The sequence below is a fragment of the Onychostruthus taczanowskii genome, unplaced genomic scaffold (genome assembly GCF_017590055.1).
Source record: "Onychostruthus taczanowskii isolate IOZ18803 unplaced genomic scaffold, ASM1759005v1 scaffold83, whole genome shotgun sequence".
Lineage (NCBI taxonomy): Eukaryota > Metazoa > Chordata > Aves > Passeriformes > Passeridae > Onychostruthus > Onychostruthus taczanowskii.
The window spans coordinates 382,219-406,740 of record NW_024506221.1 but is presented as its reverse complement, the minus strand read 5'-3'; positions in this window follow the sequence as shown (position 1 = coordinate 406,740).

Genomic DNA, 24,522 nt, shown 5'->3' with positions numbered 1-24,522 from the left:
GTCTATGAACAGGCAATAGGAGCATGTGAAAAGAGGGAGTAGGACTTGTTACGGGTGTCCAGGCACCTGTACAAGCTTGTACATTGTACAAGCACAATTAAGCCCAAACTGAAGTAAAAGAAATTGCATTTTGTTTTGGATTTGGGCAAATCTGGGAGAAAACTTCTAAAGGGGGCTCCCTCTAGAAAGCAAACTCACACGGCCCCTTCCTCTTACCAGTTTGGGAAGGATTCTTTGGAGAGAAGTGGAAAGAACTTTTTTATTTAACAGGCAAAACACTCCCAGCACACAAAATGAACAATACCAGATGACAGCACTTTCACTGATTTGAAAAGGATGACAAATTCAGAAAGTCTTTCTTGGGAGTGGTTGCTCTGTTGTCGCTCCCTCCAGCGCTGGGGATAGCTGCTGCAGCCACAAGATGCAAACTCTCAGTGTTTTTTAGGTCCCAGTTCCAAGCAGGTTTGAATGGTTCCAAAAAGGGAAAGGAAAAACAGTCTAGGGAAAAATCTGGACTGCTTAGCTAAACTGACTAACGGAAGCAAAAAGCAAAGGAAAGCAGGAGCAAGAGCAAAGCAAGCAGCAAAAAGCAAAGCAAAAGCTGCACTATGTACTGCCTCATCTCTCTGTCGTGCCAGCTGTTGGGGTGTAGGCTGATAACAAACCAAAACAAACCTTGCTCTTCAGAGCCAGTCTTGAAGGCACAGTGCATAATATCTAGCATTAACAGAACACACGATTGGGGATACAAACATCATAACCTCACCTTAAACCTCACATTTAAATACAAAAAATCCTGTTCATGCTTGGGATAAAGCACTAGAACAGATTGCTCAGACAGAGCTTTATTCACGCTCAAAACTTGAGAGGGCACAGGCTTGAGCAACAAGCTGGGTGTCCCTACTTGGAACAGAGGAGTTGGTCTGGACAGGCTCCAGAGGTACCTTCCCATCTCAGCTGTTGTGTGGTGCTGTGACTCAGAAATCTTCATGAGCATTTAAAACAAACATTGAGACTTCTGAAAAGAGAAAGGCCATATCTTGAGCAATGCCTACATGGCTATGGCTTTAAGGCACATTTTCTGCAGTAATTTAGGATTTTCCAACTATGGGTTCTGCTTGCTTTTAGTGGAATATAGTTTCTAAAGAAATGTGCCAAAGATTTGGATAAATACTATTCCTGTTAAACCATACTTCATCATTGTTAAGCACCATCAATCTACTTTTTTTTATTTCTGCTTATCCCATAAGTCTGTGATTTGGGGGGTTTAATTTTCCCCCCTTTTTATAATATTTAGCGTATATTATTCAAGGATTTTTTATGTCTTAAAACACAGCAGGATTTGTTTCCTACAAAAAAATCCAGTCATTGAATGGTTCTTGTATGCCATCTGCATATCCAGTAGTTGATCTCAATGCTGAATAGTTCTGTTTGAATGTGTAAAATCATGCAACTAGTTAGTTGACCAATTCTTTACTAATAATGATGGAGATCTGCTTGTTTGCATCTGACAGCCTATCAATATAACAGTTTATTTTTATTTTATTTGGTTGGAAAAAGGTTCCACTGAGAAGACAGGATTTTCATGTGGTACTGGAAACCACTTTAAAGATTCGTTCCTATTTAATTTTCAGTTAATAATACTCTTTGCAAATTGCTGCTGCAGACAAGATTTTCTTAGGGTTCCCATAGGCTTTCAGACAACTGGGGGAAAAAAATACAAAACCAAGAACAAATAAAAAAAAATCCCCCACCAAAGGTCTCAACATATTTTGAAACAACTTCTATCCTAATTCTTTGAATTTGGTAAAATTATGCTGAAATTGCAATTGTGGGTAAGTTACGAACACTTAGCAGACATGCCTGGATAAATATAATGGGAAAGATTGAACACTGGCTGCACTGTGTCAGGTGGAAAATATTGAAGTCCTAGTTCCTGAATGGAGGTGCAGAGTAGTGGACCAAAGCTTCTTAATATCACAGATACAAAGCAGTTGTGTATCTATGCTCTGAAGCCTAATCAAAAGCAAGTGCAAACTTTCAGTGGCCCATACAAATCCCAAAGATGCTGGTTGGAATGACACTAGAGGGAGTCCTTTTTTCTTGTAACAGCTCCTTAAGTAAATAGTGCCTTATCAATGAAAGTGTTGAAATAGAGCTCCTGGGAAAAATGAAGGAGCTGTTAATTTAGATGGGATCAAACAGTATTTAACTTCTAAATTCTAAGCTTGCAATGATTCATTAATACAAATGAATTTTTAAAGGGCTTTTTTTTTTAAATAAGAGCTTTTTTTTTTTTCAGTAAAGAGTGTATTTAAAGTCATCATTCAAAATCAATCTCTCACATTATTGTTCTGGTAATTTAAATTACAAGGGACCTGTTCTACAAAGCTATGTTCTTCTCATGATACCTAACTTAAGATTGATAGGCTCTATGTTTTCAAGTTAGACTAAAGACTTTTACTGAAGTCAATGGCAGTTGTCAGCTCTCAGCATCTTGTGCATCCCACAAGTTACTGTGGTATACTGGTCCGTGCATGTTCCTGAACCACATTAACAAATTTGAAAACTGTAGGTATCTGAAAGAGAAATTCATATGCATGTAGGACTGGAAGTCCTCAGTAGTTTACAATTACAGTTTATCCTGTGCCACTGGGATTGGGAATATTTATTGTGATGTGGCAGATCCTAAATTGTAAACCTAAAGCAAGCCAAAGCTCTATGCTCTGAATTAAGCAGGAGAAAGACAGGCATTCACTAGGGATCAAAATGCTTCCTTTCTTCCCCATGCCTCAAACCAATACCTCTTAGCCTGCTTCAGGTATTCACCATATTCTTGTCCCTTCCAGGATCTCATAGAATTAGTGCTCACCTCTTGCTCCTCTCCTGATGTTGAATGAGCAATATTGGGGAGTTCTGAGATTGACTTGGGCACAGGTCATCCAGGAAAATAAAATTATCTTTTTCTGCTACAAAGGCATAGTCTGAGAAACTCAACACAGCAGTCAGCACAGGAGGCTGCAGCTGTTACTGGGAGGAAGAGGTTTGGAGAACCCAGAGAAGAAATTGGTGGAATGAACCTGGTGGGTAGTGGTGCCCTGTAGTGGTGCCCTTTGCTTGCACAGCAGTAGTGTGCCTTTGAGATCAAGCTATTAAGAGGCCAGCCCAATGGAGATCTCCACTGTAGTAATGTTATCAGGGCAAGAGAAAAATCATAGCCATGTAAGCAGGCCATATAGCAAACTTTTCTCCCTTAAGCTATTCATGGGGTAGAGGTTTGCTCATCCTTCTTTTTTTCCTCTGTGGGTGGTAAGGCTCAATTACATCAGTTTGCAGCTGTGTACATCTTCAGGCTGTGCAGTGGTGGATCTACTGTCCTCACATTAATGCTTGAATTCTCATGGCTGCTCAATTGCTCTAGTAAAGGCTGCTAAAGCAATAGAGTTTTAGAAGAGACAAAGAAGCGTGAGTGTATATTATGATGCCATGGCATAGAGTCTGACTTATCCCCTGTAGGAAAAATGCTAGCAAACACCGGACACTCACCCTGTGATCTCTCCTAGTTACAGATCAAACTGTTGTTGTTTTCTAGCAACACATTTACTTAATTTATAGAATGTAGTAACTAGTATAGTAGCTTGCATATTAGGTATTATTGAAGTCAATCTATTATTTTTAAAACAAATTAGGGAAGTGCAGAAGCCTTAGCTTGTATTATTTTTGCTTGCTTGTTCTGCTTTGCTATGTGGAAAATGTGGTTCTTTATCCCATGTGTTTACTGATTTACATGTATGAAAGGGTCTGAATTTTCACACTGGCCTTAAAAAGAACCTTCCTTTGCCCCAAGTTTGGTGTTAAGTGTTGCAGTTTAGTGTCCTGTCTTCTGAAACTCTGTACAAAAATCTCAGGTCATTTCTTTCTTTGGTACCTGTTTAGAACATCCAACTCCAAAAGTGATAATCTTTCCTCAGAGATAATATTTCAGAACTGGGAGTCTTGAAACAGACCTTCATTCCTATCCACCACCAAAGCAAATCAATTGTCAGTCAGCCAAAAGTCCAGCAAAGAAAAAAACAGCAGCTACAGCAAAAATATGCAAGTTATCTTTGCACAGGGAGGAGACTAGAATGCAGCTTTTGTACAGGTCAAAGAAGGCAGAGGAACTCAAAGGGATGCTGCAAAAGAAAATGCTTTCACGCCCCTGGCTTCAGTACACTGAAAGAGATAAAGCAACTCCCTGGAGAGGGCTTCACTTCCAGGACAGTTGTGTATGGTCTTTCTCAAGGTATTTGAAGAATTTAGGTTCTTAGGTTTTAGTGAAAAATATCATCTCATTCCATTAAATGGCTGAGTTAGAGACTGTACAGGGATCAGAGAGTGAAGCAGCTCAATTACAAGCAGTATGTCAGAATGCTAAATAAAAGCAGTTAAATAGAAAAAAAACCCCCACTTTCCTACAGTTTTGAGTTTGGGGGCTTTTTTTTTTCTGCACTGATTTGTGCAGTTCACTAATACTTTTTGGCTTTAGTAGGTTTTTATGCCACTCCTGCAGATCAGAACCTTCATGAGTGTTGTTTGTACCCAGTCTCCTCTGGTTAGACACTTTTTCTTCAGGAAAACTACTTCTATTCCTCCACACCAATGTGGTTTTTTTCAATTCTCTGTGCAAATGGTTTGGATTCTTCCAACAAAACTAACTCATCCTGGATCAGTGAGAACTGTCCAGTGCCATTGTTATTGTTCTGGTGGAGGATCTCACCTTTTCATATGCTGTCTTTAGCATCACTATAAGTGAGTGGCGTATTCTAGCCCTCCTGCTCTGATATTCACATGACTCTCATTCCTACTGCCTGTATTGAAAAGTGCATTTGCAAATGTATTTTATATCGCTTTGCTTTTTGGATTACTTATTAAACTGCTGCTGTAGTAAGTTCATACCATTGCTATGCAGCAAACTGTCTCTTTGTCTAAGTCAATACCCTCTGTTGATATCTGGATGGGATTCCTGTCTTGCATCAATCTTACAGAGATGCTGCTGCACTGGCTAAACAACCTCTGGCTCATGCTAGCTATTTTCACAGCCTTCACGATTTTGACTGTTTTGTTCTTACTAAAGCACTTGCATTAGGAGAAATGTGATCCTGCCTTTTTTTTCTGTTAGCCATGGTTACAGAACAATGTTGGCTCTGGGTGAATAATAACATAGGATGGAAGGAACCACCTGTATCATTAAATGAGACCTTCCAGCTACTGTAAACATTACCTCATATAATAATCACTGTTACTGAGTTATTATAACTCTGTCTTTAAAGCATTCAGATGGCTTGGACTCATCCCTGTCCTTTACCTAATGCAATTTTTGCAAAGCTGCACCTGAACATGATTGGAAACCACTGAGTTTTGGCTGAAGTTCTTTATGGGCAGTTGATATCTCATTTTTGCCAATATTACTTTTGAATCAAGATAGCAAACTCTGTGTGCTGACATTTTTCTCAATGTATTTGTAGCTGGCACTCTTTTTTCCATCAGCCCTGGTTGAACAAGCCTGCCTTGTCTATCTAGCCTCTTCTTGCAAATTAAGTTCTCAATCCCCTCACTGTTGTTTTCAGCCTTCTCCTCCTTTGCTGATTTGAAAACACTTGCAGAAACAGAGGTGAACAGAATAATGTATAGCCACTCAGACCTGGTCACAAAAAGGCTTTGTCTTACGCTTTCCTCTCATTGCTTCAGATGGTCTGGCTCTGCCCTTAGACAGTGGACCAGACTGTCAAATCCAAGAGAAATCCATTCACTTCAAACCTGGCAAAGGAGAGGACATCTGCAACATTTTGCAAGGGAGATGGCTGCCACCATGCTCCTCTCCAGAGGCCCCAGATTTCTCTGGTTTGGCTTTCTGATAGCAGCCTCTCAGTGATGGATCAGACCAATGGAAACATTGGATTAATAACTGTGCTCCCCATGCCCCACGTGAGGAGCATGGCTGGCATTGGCAATTGGCCTTGTGTCTCAGCAGGGTCTATCATATTTATCCCAACTGAGAGCCTGTGTACACGCTGTATTAGATTCATTATTTTAGCTCTTTAACCCCTATAATTATGTTATTCATTTCATGCACCTTTTAGAACTTGTGTTCTGGTTTTCTCATATCTAAACAAGTTGCCTCGTTGCAACTTTTTCTGAGAACTCTCTGCCAGTTCTTTTTTGCTGCATCATTGTCATTTATTTGTGTGGGGCAATACAAGTACTGTGCTCCTCCCTGAATGGACAGTTTAAAAACAGTCACAGTCCAATAGTTTAGGAAATTGGTCTGATAAATAACAAGAAAAGAGTGAAATGGTGGACCAAAGTGTGATGTGATGACCAGAACTGCAAAGGCAGCCTGTAGGTTTTTAATACTTTGATATAATGTTACTGTAGTGATTAATAGGGTTAATATTTTATATATAGTGTAAGTTTTGCCACAGAGTTTGGAAGAATAGGATTTGAAGGCTGGGTTGGTGCTCTGGTGCTTGAGAGCATTGTATCAGATAAGAGTATGTGAAAAAATTCATGAGAGTTTTTGAGTAAAGAGAAGATCGAAAAGACCATCAAAGCTACTGTCCTTGATGAAGAAGATGACAAAAATTCAGTAAAGTATGGCCTTGGACAGAAAGACAAATAATATTACTGACCTAAAGTCCTGCTAGCACTATCAACAACATTTGCATTGAGCTTCACAGGGCTTAATCAAAGATTTTTAATTTAGTATTTTTAGAAACATGGAGACATGGAGGTCTCGGGGTGACTTGGTCACCAGTAGAAGTGGATTCATAATGGCTGTAATTTTTGCAAGCAGCAGGAAAAAGTTCTGACATATCTTCAGGTTCTGTTGCTCTGTGGCTAACTTGTCATGCAGCCAGGTTTCCTGGTGTCTCCCAGCCACGACAGTTTCTTACACGAAGAAGAGGAAGATTGTTTTCATTTTTAATCCATTAATTTCCTTATGAAAGACAGTGTGGATTTGAAATGCAATGTCTTAACACTTTGGGTATGTTTGACTCATCCTGTCTGACTGATCTCTCACTGCCATAACAAATCTGGTGTGAACACTTTATTCTGGTGTGTGGTATTTCAACTCTGAGATTACATTTTGGAAGCAGTCCTGTATCCCACTCCATTGTCCAGACCAACTGAACTGGAGCCAATTCAGTCTGTGCTCTTACTACCACAGAATGTGTCAGGGGTGGCCCTATGGCAGCTAGGAGAAAGAAAGATGTACTCTGAAACCAGCCACAGACCTCCACAGCTGTAAATAGTGTCCATGGTACCGACTCTATTTTATCAAGTGTTTTCACTACTCCGGATCATATGCCTGTATACTACTCTATGGGAAATACTGGGCTTCTACTGTCTTCCCTGCCTGGTGTATAAATCGTCCATACAACTGACCATTGCCTACCCACTGGCCCTGCAAATAGTCCCACAATTAATTGCACATGTACCCAGACACCCTTTCAGACAGGGGCTCCGATACTGGTAACCCAGTCACCCTGCGGGTTTTTTCCAGCTGTCAGACCTTGTGCTAATCCTGTATACCTCTTTTAAATTGATCACTGATGAAAGTTTGTGTTCTTGGTCTTGTTTAGGTAGGAAGACTCAGTACAAAAGACAGAAATAGCATCAATCATCTTAAGATCTTTATGGCTGGTGTTCACCAAGGACTGCTTGTTGAACAAGAAATATGCATTTTGGCCCTGAGGAATCACAGGTGTCAGCAGGGTTCATCTGCAATGTCTCTCAGTGCAAAATTTTAACAGGAAATGTTGTTGAGAGTTAGTTTCTTCTTCCAGAGAAGCTTTGCTGGTCATCTCAGATCTGTGTAGTGCTGTTGCTCTTCACCAGGCGCTTCAGGCTAGAATGGGAATTATTTTACTCTTCAGTTTAAAAATGGCAGATCTCATCAAGGCAGGCTACGTCCATGCTTTCCCACTACCCCTGGGTACTATCAGCGCTAGCAAAATTTGTGCTCTTGTTGAAGAGTGGGTCTAGTGACATGGTGGTTGAAAGCAATAGCTGGGATTGGAGACCATGGAAGCTTCACTGAACCATGGCATTGTATGAGTGTGTCTGAGCTGGCTCTGAGAGCAAAAATAGGGCCAGGTATGTAGAGTGGTAGTATTACTTTCCAGATTATATCCAGGCTGCCTCAGGCTTCTTTAAAGATATGTCTGCTCTACAGGGGGTTTCAAACTAGAAATTCTTCAATGCAGCATCACTGGAGTCAAAAGGAAACAGAGATGAGTTTCTTCAAAACAGAGGTATCCTGTCTTCTGATGGTCCATCCAAATTCTATCTGGGAGACCTAGAAAGGATTGTGGGAGGTGGATAAAGAAGACAGGAAGGAATGTTGGCAGAAAAGGAAAAAATGTGGAAAGGAAAGAGAAGGGAAAGAGAGTCTCCCTTGCTGTCTGCTCTGCAGGTGGTAAGTGTGTGGCTGAGACAGAGATAGTAGAAGGAAGAGTGTTGTAACAAATTACAGAAGAGGTTTCATTGACCATTTATTTTTACAGTCTGTCAGTGTTTCCCCTAAAGCTAGGATAATCCTTAAGAGACCTTAAAATTACTTCATAGGCAGATCCCCAAGCTGCCAATTGCAAATTGGCGATTTCTGTTCTCCTTCAAAAGAGAAGTTTGTTCTCCCCCTTTTTTTTATGCTCACAATAAATTGTGATTTTTCTGAGGCTCTATATTTGTATTCTTTGCACAGAAATTGCACAGAATTCTTTTATTGTTACATACTCTGGCCATGCTTCTTCTGCAAACACTTTAGCTTTTAAACACAGCATGTCTGGTTTATTTTGGCTTCCTTTCTCTTTTTACCCAACGTATTAGAAAAACAGACATGTATCTCCATTGCACTCTGTATTCACAGCACACATGATCTGTGCCATTTTGCATCTTCTGCCACTGTTGATCTCATGTGGTTATTGAGAACCCTTTATGGCAGACATTGACCAAAACGCTAAAAGCTTTATTTTCCCAGTATTAACCTAATTTTCTCATTAAGAGTGGCAGACCAAATCTAATTCAATTCTTGCAATGAGATCTCAGGACTAAGCACTTACATAGCTGTTTTCTGAAGAGCAGACTGCCTGCAGGAACTCCTGCTCCATCCTCAGTCCTAGTGATGTGACACCACTGAATCCAGTTGAACTCCAGTGTTTGAAAACACTGCTGACAATGAGAGCAGCATCAGACCCACCTCATTGTGTGTATTTTACATGTGTCTATAATTTTTTCCTTCCCATTCCTAACTTTGTTTTCAGGTCTGTACCACCGATGCTCATAAAGCCTAATGCTTAATAGCTCAAGATAGATTTTTTTTGTTGTTGTTGTAGTTATTAAAGAATTTGGAGTTTTGAAAGAACGCAGTCTATTGCCTTCCTTTTTATGAATACCATTTTTCAAATAGAAAACAACAGGATTAGTCATTTGATAGCTGACATTTGAGTCATGTTATCTTTTTCCCTTAAACACAATGCTACACAAATACCTATTGCTCTGACAATCAAAATCCATCTATTGTAAAAATGTCCTTAACATTTGGGTTTGCTTGAGAAGGTAGCTTTAATCCTCTGTTTGACAGTCAAACAGGAATGTTTCTGTTATGGGTAGCCTAGGAACTAAGTTTCGCAGCTGCTCAGCCTTCTTTGAATGCAGCATGACTTCAGAAATAGACCCATTGAGAGCACTACTTTCCCTGATATTTAATCTTCTTTCTAGAATATTGCCCCATCTGTGTAGCACTAATCAAAAGGGAAGTAATAACAAAGGGAAAAATTTACTTCTTCTGTTATTCTTCTCCTTTGACAGAATCACAATGTAGGGAGTGCATGGCTAAGCCCTCCATCCTCCAGCAGAAAGAATTTCCTTTGTGCTTCCAGTCCTCTTACCTGAAAGTGTTGAGCATTCAGCACCTCCTTCCAGTTCCAAAACAAACAGCCAGTTGTTTTTAAAAAGCTGACATCTTGTTCACCTGTCTAGAAAATGGAGTTAGGATTTGTACACATCTTAACCAATCATCTTAACATCTTGTCCCTGTCTCGAAACTTAATATTCCCCCAGTTGCTGCTGTTTTGAATTATCAAATTAAATGTTTAACACTTCCTTCATTGTGTTCATTTTCAGTGGAAAAAATTGCAATTAAATGTTGGTGTTGCAAAAGAAACCATAAAGTCACCAGTTATTTTTATCTGTGAAATCACAGAGTAGCCATATTAACTTGCCTATGCTGGCTAGTGAGGATAGGCACATGCTAGCACCAATGTGGCAGACACCACTACAGTATGAGGCAGAGAAAACTGAATTGTGAAAGGAAATGCCTTGGAGACCATTGAGACTTAGGAATAGATGTCCATTAGTTAATCACTGGAATTTGAACATTACAGTAATTTGCTTTTCCACAGAGAACTTGTGAAAACTTACAACAGACTAACTGGATCCCAAGTCCAGCTGAGATAGAAATTGCCTCAGTTCTGCTTCAGTGATTGTAGCAATGATTTATACCATCTGAGCATTTGAGTTCATGTTGCTGTTTGTAACCATGGTGAGAAAGGTATATTCCTGTGAGCTGAGTAACATAGCATGCTGGAATTTAATTATTTTTCTGTTTCTAGTTTCTCACTTTCTCTTTGTCTTATTAATGTTACAAGCAACAGCAAAAGTAATATGAAAAATATACAAAAATTCAGATATAATATTTTGTAAGTAGCTTTTACAAACTTCACTTGATGATATAGGAACACAGTAAGTTAAGTTCATTCATCTGCAAATATTTTGTTAAATTTGGAAATATTACCCACTCTTTTTGTCAAGAGATCAAAATTTTAGATTAATTTTCCAGTGTGAATGTGATTCATTCCTGATGTTTCTGATGAATCATCCCCTGTTCTTACCTTGTTTTCTTCAAATGTAAATGGGAAAATATATGCAGCCTCTAATTCTCAGACCTGTTTTGGTACATAGGTAAAACTCACTATGTGTTTAAGACATTCTTAGGAAGCATGCAAGGCAGTCACATTGTTCTTGCAACAATGGAGAATAATGTTTGGATTAAAGTTATGGCATCTTTGTTTATTATCATTTTTCTGGACACACCAAGGATAGTCAAATAAGCAGTTAACTCTGAAGTGTCTGAGTCTTAGTTATATGCTTGTAGGATGGTGAGAATGATTTTATCTTTCAATTAGGGAGCAAACTCATGTGGAATATTTCAGATGTAATTTGGGAAAGAAAAGTGTTGAAAATGTGGTGAAATTCAGTATTTTATTAGATCCATTAACATAATATTTATTTCATTTTCAGCAGTGCTGAAAAGCAAGCACAGTGAAACAGAGTTTGCTTGCATATAGGCAATTGCAAATGGGTTTGCCCATTTTATCACAACAGATCTGATTTCTTCTTTGTCAAGGGATAGTAAGGGAAAGAAGCAGCCTTACAACTTTTTTATTTGCATTTATCTGAGCTTTATCTTAAACACATATTTAACCTTGGTTTTTAATCCTAGTAATAAACTGAAAGAATATCTTTAAGAAGTTGTCAGCCAAAAATAGCAGCTCTATTGCCAACACTACCTCCCCTTCCCATCCAGCTCTGGCAAAGGTTTCCCTTCCTCTCTTTCTCTTGTTATCCAGCCATGTCATCCCAACAGGACCAGAGGCTGGGATCTGAGAGTATACAGGAAGGCAGCTGGGGAGAGAAGAGATAAAAGCTTGGAGAGGACAGAGATGATTTCTCTTGTTCCTTATATACTTTCTAAGCATCCGGTCTGACTTATAGGGAAAAGACACCCTATCTGACAACTAGCTTAATGTCTTTTAAAGTGATATCCTTTTCCTAATCTGGTATTTGGAAAACAGTAATGACAATTGATAGTCCTGAAGTCTCATTTCGAAAGATCATTTGAAATAGTCTATTTGGAAACTTTAGAATGACGTCTTGAGTTTTCTAGAAATAAATAAATGGTCTCCTTTTTCTTACTCTAGTTTACAGAACCAACCTGTTCTCTCCATCCAACCCCAGAAGTGCCTTTTTTAAACAAACTCAGTGTCTGTGGCCTGCTCTAATGCATTGTCAGATCCCAAATATCATCTGCCACCTGCCAGCCACTTACATACATCTTGATAAACAGTGTTTCTCATTTCATGTGAACTAGGTTGTTCTTGTTTATACCCAGCAGTATAAAACAGCTCCTATTGTCCATTGTTCCCTTATTTACTCTCAGAAAACCAATTTGTTTCTGGCAGCCTTCTCTTCAAGGAATGTGATGCAGAGTACAGATAAAAGTGCAAGCATCTGTTAAGATGACTGACATCATTCTGACAACAGTGTAGAAATCATCTGCTGGGGAAGGCAGGCAGGCACAGCCAAACAAAATTGACTGTAGCTTCATTCTGCAGTGGCTATGATAAAACATATGCTTTAATTCCAGGAGAATTAAAGCAGCTGTGCAAAGCCTGCTGCTTATTTCCTAGGCTTCCTATTCATGGAAGACATGCACACACTGATTCCTTCAGCAGGAGCTGACATTTACATAGATGCTAAGCTCCAGCACACTTTTAAGGAAAATAGTCTGGATAAAGGCAAAAAAAAAAAAAAAAAACCCAGGGTTCTCACAATATTAATTGTTCTTGGAAGCTTTAAGGAATGTTTGCAATCCTAGAAGCTGGTACCTGACAGACTTCAAGACTTGATGCTTTATTTCAGCCCTGAGTGATAGAGGAAAGTCTCTCCAGTCATCAGTGCTATTTCAGGCAACACTAAGAAAATTCTTGATGTTTTCCAGTTCAAGCTTTGACCTGACCTGACCCTGCTTAATTTTAAAATCTGACCAGCAGGGTCTGAAATTGTTTTTTCTGTATCTAAGGGTTGAATGCATGTTTAAATGCTTGAGGCCTCTACTGTCAATATTGGTCCTCTGATTAAAGATAAATTGTTCTATTTGACCTTTACACAGCTGATTTTGTCTTGGCAGCCCTAAAAAATATTTCTGAAGGAAAAAATTACTGAAATCTGAGATCCTATGGATTTTTTTTTTATTTCTCACTAAAATATACTTTTAATAAGGACCTAAGAATCTTAGGTGGTGTCTGCTGAATGTGGTGTTTGCTTCTCCAATGTTATTTTTTTTCTCATTATTGCTGGCTAGAATAAAAAAACAATGTTCTCAAAAGAGACCAGCTATTACTCTTCCTTCCATTCTATCTTTCTTCAGTTTTATTTTCAGTTTTTATTATGTAAAATCAAGGAATTCCTCTGCAAATACCAGTGTCAAATTCTCTAAACATCAGAAAGCAGAAATAGCCATAGAGAATCTTCTGCAAGACCCCGGCACTTTCATAAAACAATCAAAATGAGATAACTGACATGTAAACCAGGGAAAGACTCTCTCCCATCACTGATGTTTCTCTGGGCTGCACAGGGATATCAGGTTGATACTTTGATAGATTGCAATCTGTTTTCAGCAGCTGACCCAGACATAACATCATCATTTCCTGATTATATTGATATGTGTTTCTATTATTTGCTTATTTTGCGCCTTGAGAAACAATTCCTTTTTGTTGTTAAACTGTAAACAGCATAGCAAGGCCTCATATTAAATCATAATTATTTACCATGCTGTTCACGCACCTTTGTCCCTGGGGAATGTGGTGACGTGAATTTACAGGAAGATCGGGGTATTTCTCACCAACAGTTTCCTGTTATTGATATGCTTTTGTTTAGTTGTGATCTTTTTTTTACTCTTTCAGATTCTCAGGGGAAAAATAAACAGGCACATGACATTAATCACAGTCCTTGGGTATCGTATTGGAAGTCTCACAAATACTTTCAATGTGGAATTGTGAACTACGTTTGCATCTTTGGAAAACACCAATGACAGCTTATTGTTTGCTAGTACTTGCTCCCCTATTCTGATAAATGATTCCAATAATTCTTTAAAATTCTTTTGTGATTGTGTTCCTTTTTAGATGCCAGAAGGGTTCAAAAGTTTATGAAGACAACCTTGAATAGTTTGCATCTGTGTGTGTAGATTTGCATAATTAGGCTGTTTTCATTTGAGACAAAATACAGACCACATAAGAGATACAGAGGTAATTCAAAAACCAGAGTCCTTTCAGCAAATACTATCAAACATGGCCAAAAATGTTTTCTTTAAGATAGTTTGCCAACTTTTTTTTTCTTTAACAATATATGAAGTCTATATTCTTTCTGCAAAATAATATTATTATATAAATTGTATTTACAAGTGTGTCAAAAGTCACCAGTATAATTATCAGGGTAGTTATCTAACATATCTAAGACGTAGCTTCTAAATCTTTTTCAGTGGTTTTGGCTATTCTAGTTTTATGTCTGTCACTATGGATATGTGGTACACTACAAGCCAAAAACCTTTGCAAAATATCTTGATTTTGCAATAAGGAATTGCAGTAGAACAGCTAAGAAAGTTAGTAACAAACCAGCCTTTGGGAGGTCTAGATATTTTTTCTTCCAGAGCATTGTGGAAATATTGTGGTTATAGGCAAAATGACATTGTGTCCTAGAGAAAGCACACCATGAAGGCCACCAAGAGGTAGATCTGTTGGCTAAAGTAAAGTACCATCAACGTAACTCACAAGTAATGTAGTAGCTATTCAGATTCATTACCAAATTCTCAGGGTTTAACACTTTTGTTTCATCATTGTTAAATAGCTTCTTTCTTAGCGTGTGTGCTGTGAGATTTAGAGAAAAATCTCAGAGTTGAACCTACATGCCCACAACCTATTTGTGGCTGCAGTTTTATTGTATTTGGTACTTAGTAATTCAGTCCTGCACTGTGTGTGACACTGTTGTTTTCCTTCATTTCTGCTGCTATTATTAAGGACTAAGAATAAGCTCACAAAAGCTGTATGTGATATAATGTTAATAAAAGTCACAGGATCATAAAATGTCTTCAGTTGGGTGGAACCTTAGAGGTCATCCAGTTCTAAAGAGACATCTTCCACTATCATAGGTTGCTCAGAGCCCCATCCAGCCTGGCCCTGAACAATTATAGGGATGGGGCATCCACAGCTTCTCTGGGCAACCTGTGCCAATGCCTCACCACCCTCACAGTAAAGAATTTCTTCCTAAAATCTAATCAAAACCTTCTTTCAGTTTGAATCCATTCCCCCTTATTCTGTCACTGCATGCTCTTGTAAACAGTCTCTCTCCATGTCATATAACTTCATTCCAAGGTTTTTAACTACCTTCTCCTCCTGAAGTGTTTAACTTCTGGATGACATGTAGATGTTATATGATTTCTTAAAATACTCAATTGTTCCTGTCCGGGCAGGCTATGTAATCTAAATGGCTCCGTTAAAAGTTTTTCAATCCTGCTCCCACTTGATTTCTGTGAATTTGTCCTCATCTGTAAGCTCAGCCAAATGAGATCTCGAAATTCTGAGAAATTTCAGGTTATTAGGTCATTCTAGTTGTGACATGTTATCCTCTGGACTTCCACACCTTGAAAGCAAATTGCTGGTTCCATTACTGAATCAGATGCATTTCCTCCCAGAACTATCAGTTTAAGAATTCACAAACTAGGCAAAATACCTTTCTCTTTGTGGTGAAAAAATTTACAAAACCCACAAATTTTTTATTAAGTGAACTATAACAAAGTTTTCTATCTAATGTCTTTCATTAAGTGCAAGTATCCGTCAAGTCGTAAAAGTGTGCCATCCCCCCAAGTCAAGTTTTTTCCATTCCAAGCAAAGCTCAGGTCTAACAGATTAAGTCCCCAGCACAGCAGCAAACACAACTCCCACTCTGATATCACCCTTCAGAATTTTGGGTTCTCTCCCAGCACATAGTCCTCTAAAATCCATGAAGTCCTAAAGTCCCTTCAGTCTTTTTCCAACACATTAGCTTTTTAGCATCACCTGTTGGGGTGTCAACTTCAAGTTGTGCAAGCTGTGCCCTTGGCTGCACCTCAGCAATTTTGTGGCCCAAATTAAACCATGTCTTAATATTTCACTCATACAGCTGATGTATTCTTCAACCTACTGCCAGACACAGCTGACCTGGTGAAGATGAACTCAGATAAAATGTTTTGGAAATTTAGGAAATGCCTAATTCCCTAGTCATATCCACTCTGCTACACTCTGAATGCACTGTATTAATGCAGTTCTTCCTTCCTCAGCAAGTATTTAAGATACAAATCTGGATCTTCTATTTAAGTACCCCACAGGATGGAAAGAAATCAGAATTACATCTGATCCAAAATATTTCAGATTCTTTACTCCTACTGGTTTGGTGTTTGGGATCACTTCTCAGGAGAGAGGAAGAAAAAGGATCTGTCATTTTTCTGAGTCATTGCTGTTGTTTCTTAGTAGTTCTTGCTCTCTGGTAACTACCTCAAGAGCCATTTCCAACAAGATGGTGAGACACTTGTACTTTGTTATATCTCTCTGAAACCTCAGTAAATGATCTTGATATGTTTAACATCTCTCTCAAGATATTTCCATTATTATTCTGTCATTCCACAGGAAAAAGTTATTTCTGTTGTTGTTAAGTGCCTTTTGAAAACAGAGATGTCAGTCATGATCATTACAGAATTATGACCCCAAATCAGAATGCCTTTTCCTGTGCATGGATGCTTTGGCCACTTTGATTTGTCTGACTAACAGATTGCTTTCATTTGTCACAATTAGGAGGACAAATGTCCAAGATAACAGTCAAAACAAGGTATTCAAAGGTCAATGTTAGGTAGAAAAGCTTATTCACAAACCCTGCCCTGCTTCCAGAAATACCGAAGTTCTAGAAAACTAAACTTTCTCAAAAGCTACTAAGTCTCCTCTGTTTCCGTAGTTCGATGTCGTATTGGAAAATTTTATTTTCACACAGAATGTGCACTTATCCATTCAATCAATAACAATTTTACATATTCCTCTGCTTCCTTCATAACAACTGTATTTTCTTCTTTTTAATTCATACTGGTCTAATAATAAAAAGGTCCTTGATTTCCCTGCCACTGCATTGTAGGTTTGGGTGAGATGTTTTTTGTAGATCCCTTCCAATGGAAACAATCCATTCCATTCCATTCCACTCCATTCCAACTTCCACTCACCAGCTGCCAGATAATGTATGTCCTTGATACTGCATTATTGTTCACTATATCTGATATGTATATAAGTACTATTTTAACACAGGGCCCAGAAGAATGCTGTGATATTTATCTCAGCTGAAAGACTGTGGTAGTGTTCACCTCACTTAACTCAGTCAAGTGCAGTGCAGAAAACTACTGGTTTTCTGTAGGTCCCTTCCAACCTAGAATATTCTGTGATTCTGTATTCTGTGATTCTGCGGTCTGTTCTCCCTAGATTCCCTACATAATTTATAGAGAATGATAAGTTATTTGAGACAATTCCTCTCACCCTCTAAAGAGCATCAAGACTGGGTCAGATAAGTGTCTACAGTTGTTGTGAATGATCTGGGTTTACAATTGTAGAGGTTTAGAAGGAAAGCAAATAACTGTACAGCTGTATGGGAACCTTAAATCGGAATTGTGTAGGTGGTAGTTAGAGGGGACAGTGGAGGGCTGGAGTCTATCCTGCCCCTCTAGGTAAGGCTGCATGAGGTCAACCACCAGCTTTGTGGCTGACAACACAGCTCTGTGTCACCTTGGCATTAGCACACACTAACTGGCCACACCATTAAGCTCTCTTAGTCCAGACTGGTGGTGTTTGCAGTATATCTCCTTTTGATATGGTAAACTCTGCTCAGAGTCCTTGTACTGCATGTGCATCCCCTTCTCACCTTGGCAGCTTTTTATCTTTTCGGAGGGGTTAGCACTGTTCATTGTCTAGGTGTGATTTACCAGCGAGCTCAAGCTCACAGTGGCACCCAACACACAGTGGGTACACAGATTGTCACCGAGCTGTGCAATGAATGCTCTGAGGGCTCAGCCACTATTACAAGGAATGGCAGATACATTCTGCCTTTGAAGAGGCAGGATGCAAACACAGGTTAGCCTTAGGTAGGCCTATACACCGTCCTAGATTCCTAAACAAGATACCAGTTTTGCAATTAAAACATATATGTTTTACTTGAGACATCAGTTACACGGGTGAGATTTTAGTTATGCAAATGCCTGTGGATGAATTGTGCATATCTCCTACCTACTGTTTTGTTTGCAAACAGAGAGCAGCATCCCTTAGTATGAAAATTTGATTGATTTGAAGATAAATTTAGTCTGGGACAAGTGTAAATACTTGAGTTATCATCCTGCTGGCCAAGGCAGTCTAAGATTTTGTCTAATATCACCTTGGAGGCAGTCTGGCCTCACTGAGACATTGCTCAAACCCAATACATAAAGGGGGAAGGGGAATTCCAGTGACAGGATCACAAGTCCCCAGAAATGCCTCCAGGCGATCTGGTTGTCTTGAGTGTTCAAATGGCATTTCCAAACAGTTTTGGTCTACATTTTAGCTAAGAAAATGTAACACAGTGATAGTAGAGTCTTAAGTCCTGAAGTCCCTTCAGCTGTAATGATGTCCTCTGGTGACATACTTGGCTAATGAGAGCTGAGTCACAGCAATCAGGAGACTAACAAGAAATGGGAGTAATTGTGTGCAGACAGCCTCTCCATTTATCCCAGAGGTAGCTACAGAGTCCCATGGATCTCATTTGCATCTTATGTCGGGAAATTTCCAAGTGTTTCAAAAGCTGCATGATGGAATAGAGTTTACAGTATTACTTATATTCCTAAAGTTAAATACACCAGTTAGAAAGCTGATCTCATATAAGAACTGAGCTCACAGACAGTGAGGTCTACCACAGAGAGTGCATTTTGAAAACATAAAACCCACTATCTTTCCTCTTGAAAAATATTTATTCTTTATTTTCCTAAGCTATGTTTTTCTCTGGCATTTTTCAGATATTTGTGCCAATATCATTTTACAGCAATTTTTGGCTCAGAATGCAGCATATTAAACTCTTCCTCTCCACAAAAAACAAACAAATGAAAAGAGAAACAGAAAATCCTTTATCTGTTGTCTTTTTTTTTTTTTTTTTCACCACAATTAAATAGCTATCCATCACTATGATAACCAAAAATCACTCATTAATGTTACCAACCACATTCTGGAAAAAATTAAGAATAATGTAGATGTCACTTGATAGTTCTCAGTTAAAAAAAAAAAAAAAAAAAAAAAAAATTAATGTAGTATCAAAACAATTTTACTTATAGATTTTATTCATAATATTTGATGTGTAATAAGTAATGATTTTACTTAGAGAACTTAATTTTAAAGTACGAAGTGCTTACTTGCAGTTATAGTGGATTATGATGTGATGCTAAGATGTATCTTTCTCATTATTTTTTATCTGGATTTTATACAAAATTCACCAGTCTACAATTTAAAACAAATATTCATCAATATCCAAACCTGCAATGTTCTCAAAGCACTTTGCTACTGCTTTAAGGAAAAAACTCAACACAATAATTCTTACAAATGTCCAGGTTGCATCATTTGTCAATTCTTTGTTTGATTCCATCTGGTTTCTTGCACTGCACTTTTAACTCCTTGGATTCCATCCAGTAAAATCATATTTAATTAAGAGATTTAGATCAGCAAGAGCTAAGCAACATTTTTTCAGCTAATGGTGAAATTTTCAGGTGATTGACTACAACCCCCGTAAAGTTTATAGAAGTAGAGAAATTATTTCTTTCTTAACAAAGAATGAACAGAGCACATGGCTCTTTCACTTGGAGTCAGGGTTCTTTGACATTATGATTTGAGCAAATAGCCACTCCACCAGCAGGTTGGTGCATCATGGTAGTGTTGGATGAGACTGAAAAAAATTGCCAAGGAAAGCCTTAGTGGCTATGAATTTATTCTGGTAAAAGGGTCTCCTGTCAGTAAAGTTTCTTCCACTCTGAACTGGTTTAGGCAGCGCCAACAAAAGTACTCTCCTGCTCAGGTGAAGAAATGTTGCCAGTATTGCTAGAACAGAAAGTCTTTGCGAGCAGACAGCCCAACAGTGTGGGTGCACCTTGCACTGCTGGTGCTGCACAACTGCCAAGATGATGGGTGAGCCCTGCTTGTCCCCCAGTGCCTGCTTTGTCTAAAGAATTGAATTCAGACTGGCAGCAAGAGGAGCAGACTTCAGAAGGACTTGTCAGCCAGCTGCCAGGCTGCTTCCGTGGATCCTCAATCCCCTAATCCATACATGCAAGAATATTACTGGTTATGCTCATGTTGGCCCTCAGGGGTGGCATCTCCAGCTGAGGAAGGACCATGACTGCAGGTTTGTATTGCCAGGTCTCAAGGGTAACCTCCACACTGCCCATATGGCTCTACCCAAAGCATTTTCAGGAGGGCTGTGAATGAGATGCCTGGAAAAGGCATATGACGTATGTAGCACTCAGCAAGAAGTGTGCCTGAGACAAGGGAGACACAGCCTGGGAGAGGACCAAAGCACTAGAAGAGAAGTCACACCTTGGGGAATGAAAGAAAACAAGGAAACCAAGGTGGAGAGAAGTAATGAGACAGACAGGATCTGAGGAGGGCACAATCTGGTAGGCAAACAAGCCGCAGCTTTGCAGTAAGCATTGCTGGGTGTAGGTTTATGGTTTTCTCTTTCCTCTTGATTTATGTTTTCTTGCTTTTATTTCTCCCTAGGAGATTGAGTGTCTGTGTGAATTCAATGGCAAGGCTCCTTCTCCCAAACTCAGAAATACTCTACAGTATTTGGAATTTAAAATTCCAACTTGCAAGGCACAAAGAAAGTTCTTTTCTGAAAATGATGCCTCATTTTAATATAAAAAGTAGTAAATTAAATTCTTAAGAATAAAGAGAGATTTCCTATTCCGCTGGAGATTTCTGGCTCTTTTAGAAACATATTTTATTAGTAATTGACTGTTTCTCAAATATAACTTTTGACTGAATCATTTCTTTCAAGCAAGAAGACAGCACCCTGTGGCTGATGAAAACATTTGCAAGTGCTAAGTGTACATATCAGAAAGAAAAATATTTACCTTTCATAAAGGCATAATGGCAAGGAAAAATTCTGAAGACATTTTAACCTGCTGCTTGGAAACTTGGCACTAAGGTTGAGGGATTCATTCTTGCATGCTTTACACCCTGTGTATGAAATCACACTTGCCCTTCTCTAAGGACTTATTGAGGAGGCACTTCAGAAACAGAACATTTATTCTCATGGGGAGAATCTTAAGGCATAAGCTTAGGTGGTAGAGTGACAAATTATTTTCAAAGGATTAGCAGGAGACCTGAGCCTGTTTCCACTTCTCCCCATCTGGTGGGTAACCCTAGCTATGTTACATCAGTACATTGATATATTCTTTCTTCATTTTTGTACAGGAAAGGGAAATGTGCTTTAGAGATAAGGATGTGATCATTATAAAAGGAATAAATATGGCTATTTTCTTAAATCACAAGTATAGGACATAGTCATTACACTACAGTGCTAAAAGCTTCACAGCTCTCAACACTGGCTCAATATTCCTTCTATTTTTTTCTGTTTTCCTTCTTACATATTTCAGATCATGGAAAGAAACTTACCCTTCCAAGAAGAACTGGACAGAAATAGTATAAAGAAGTAAACATTTGAAGTATAATTAAAGAAAACTATTTAAACCTGTTGTGTGAGAAAGGGAACAGATAACAGGTTTTAGAGTGAGAAGGCATTTTGTCTTACAGAGTTGGAGGAGAAATGAAACATGCTTTATTTGAGAAATAACTTTTAACTGCAGTCTGGAAAAATATCTGTGGTGATAAAAATACATAGAAGAACTTTTTAAAAGAAGTTTTTTAAAAATGCAGTCAGGAAGAAAACAATTAGCATAGTAATGAGGCTGAATATGCTTTAACCTAGCAAGACTCAAGAAGAGAATGTTAAATAGGAGCTCAAAGAGATATTTTAAAAGAGGCAGCAGTGTTACATAGCATGTCATAGAATCACAGAATGGTTTTGTTTGAAGGCAACCTAAGGGTCATGTCTATCAAAACCCCATACAACCTGGACTTGGACACTTCCAGGGGTGCAACATCTTCAGTTTCTCTGGGTGACCCCCATGTTTTCCACATACAAAGTTACACTGCTTGTCTGATCCTCCTTCTGTGTAACTTAAACCTTAGAGTCGTAGAGGAAATAACAGGGATATTGGATGTTGTAAGTTACAGGTGTGATACATCACTGTAACCACTGTACCAATGTTAACCATAGCTAGCACTTGAAATCGAGTTTGCACATATGAATACATAGCTGCCTGACTCTAGATGTGTGTGGTTTTCTCAAAGCAGCATGGCATGCACTGTCCCACATGGTAGTGGGACTTCTTTGCACTTTACTCTGTGTAAGTTCACAGGAAGACATGGTCTTTGTCCCAGAGCATTTTAATGTCTAGCTAGAAACAATGGCATGAAACAAAAGGAGGGAAGCAGAGAGGGAAAGGGACAATGAGGTCTCAAAGTTACGTGAGTCAACTCCACATACAATGGTATTGACCTGAATCCTCTGAAAGGCTCCTGGGGTAAATAGTTTTCTGTCCTGGTATGTGTCCGGGCAGCTGGTGCTTTTACACAGCTTTGATGGTCTGTCTATTGAGTTTCATTCTGATGTGAAGGATGTTGTTTCCATTTTAAGAGAAGAGGGCCTGGTTTTGAGGAGGGAAGCAGGACTTCCACATTTACATGCCACTGAAATGAGTTTGGGAAATAAAATAAAACCTAGGACATACAGTGTTTCTGCAGCATGTCTGAGAACTATAACAGGAACTGATATTGGAGTTATCTGTCCTTCTGGACTGCAGTGCTTCTACAGTCCCAGCAAGTTCAGAGAGATATGGATATGTGGGCAGAGGCTATGGAGAGGATCTTCCTATGATTTAATTTATATTCCTTGAGAAATTAATAAAATTTAATTGCACATGACAGTCAGTCAGTATAATTTATGTGCACCATCTGTCTTACATACAAACATACTTGTGTGAAAATATTTTAGTTCCCAAAATACCTGTGTGAATAAAAATATTTTCTCATGAGTGTCTCTGGAGAAATGGTTGCAAAGATGCACAAGCCTGCTGGAAGCAAACATCTGTCCAGAGACAGAGAAAACATTCATGGCTGTTGAACAAACTTGCAGAGCTCTAATGCAGAGCTCTAATGAATAAATAAATTGTAGCAGTCTCATGCTCAGATCTTCTTCATTAAAATTGTTAGGCTCTAGGATACAGAAAAAGCCCACCTTGCACCATAATCAAGTTTTCCCATACCAAATTACAGCAAAAAGAAATAAAGCTAATTGACCTTCCTCTTCATATTAAACCACAGAATACCTGAAGGTGTGCCTTGCAAATGTTTAGAAAGCACATCATGAAAGAAGATGATACAATAGGTAGGTCACAGGTCTGGTACCCACAACAGCTGGCGAGAGCCCTTGCTTTGGCACAGAGTACCAGTGGGGTCCTGTGTGGGGACCTTGGCCTCCTCTTCCCTCTACTTGCTGCCTTCAGTGCCTATAGTCCCTTTCTGTCTGTGAGTGTGGCCATGGGAACACACTAAGGACTGCAGGATACTTGTGAAACGGTGGAGGAAGTAACACATAGGGTCAAAAAGTTTGTGTAATGCACAGGGTTCTCCTGTTGTTTGCAGGAGAAAAACATTCCTACCTGGCTAGAAAAAATTCAGCCAAAGTTCCTACAGACATTGCATCTGAGCTTTTCAGGGCACAAAATCTATAGGTAGCTCGTCTGCTATTTCTCTGTGTGAGCACTGCCAGCTGAATTCTCAATGCTTCTGTGTCCTCTCTTACTAAGGGTGCTATTTATAGCCCCTCTGGCTGCATTCCACCTGAAGGTCAGATTGTTTACAGGGAGTAAGGATATATTGTGTTTTTTAAATAGAGAACACATATTTTGATTCATTAAAAAGAACGCCAATTCTTTTCCCTGCACAAGATAATAGACAGACCTTACTCCTTACTCACAACAAAGACCTGGCTGCAAATCCAAAGCATTCCAGAGAGCAGGGATGGATAAAAAAATGGGAAAGTTCAGTAAGGGCTTTCACATGCATGCAGGAAAGTAAAGAACATCCAGCTAATAAACACAAACAAATACCAATGAATGCAATGGCATTTCTGTCCATTGAATACTTAACCCTGGTTTTATGTTTGTTTTTCTTGCAGTGACTCCTGCTCTGCTACTAAACAGCATATGAAGTTTCATACTTTCCTGCACACTTTCATACTCTGCAGGCAAGCTATGGCTCCCATTATTTATTTTCCAGTCACAGAATTCTTTACTCTTTCCTTCATTGGAAGCAGGATTGGCTCGAAAGTTCTTGGGTTCTACCGCCCCAAACAGAAGAGGAAAATGGCAGATACTGCATAAAAGTAAAATGTTGTTTCAGATATATTGTATATTGTATTTTTTTTCTCCAAGTTTCACATGTAATACCGAAGTACTTCATGTCCTGGTGAAACAAATGAGTCGCTGACCATAAA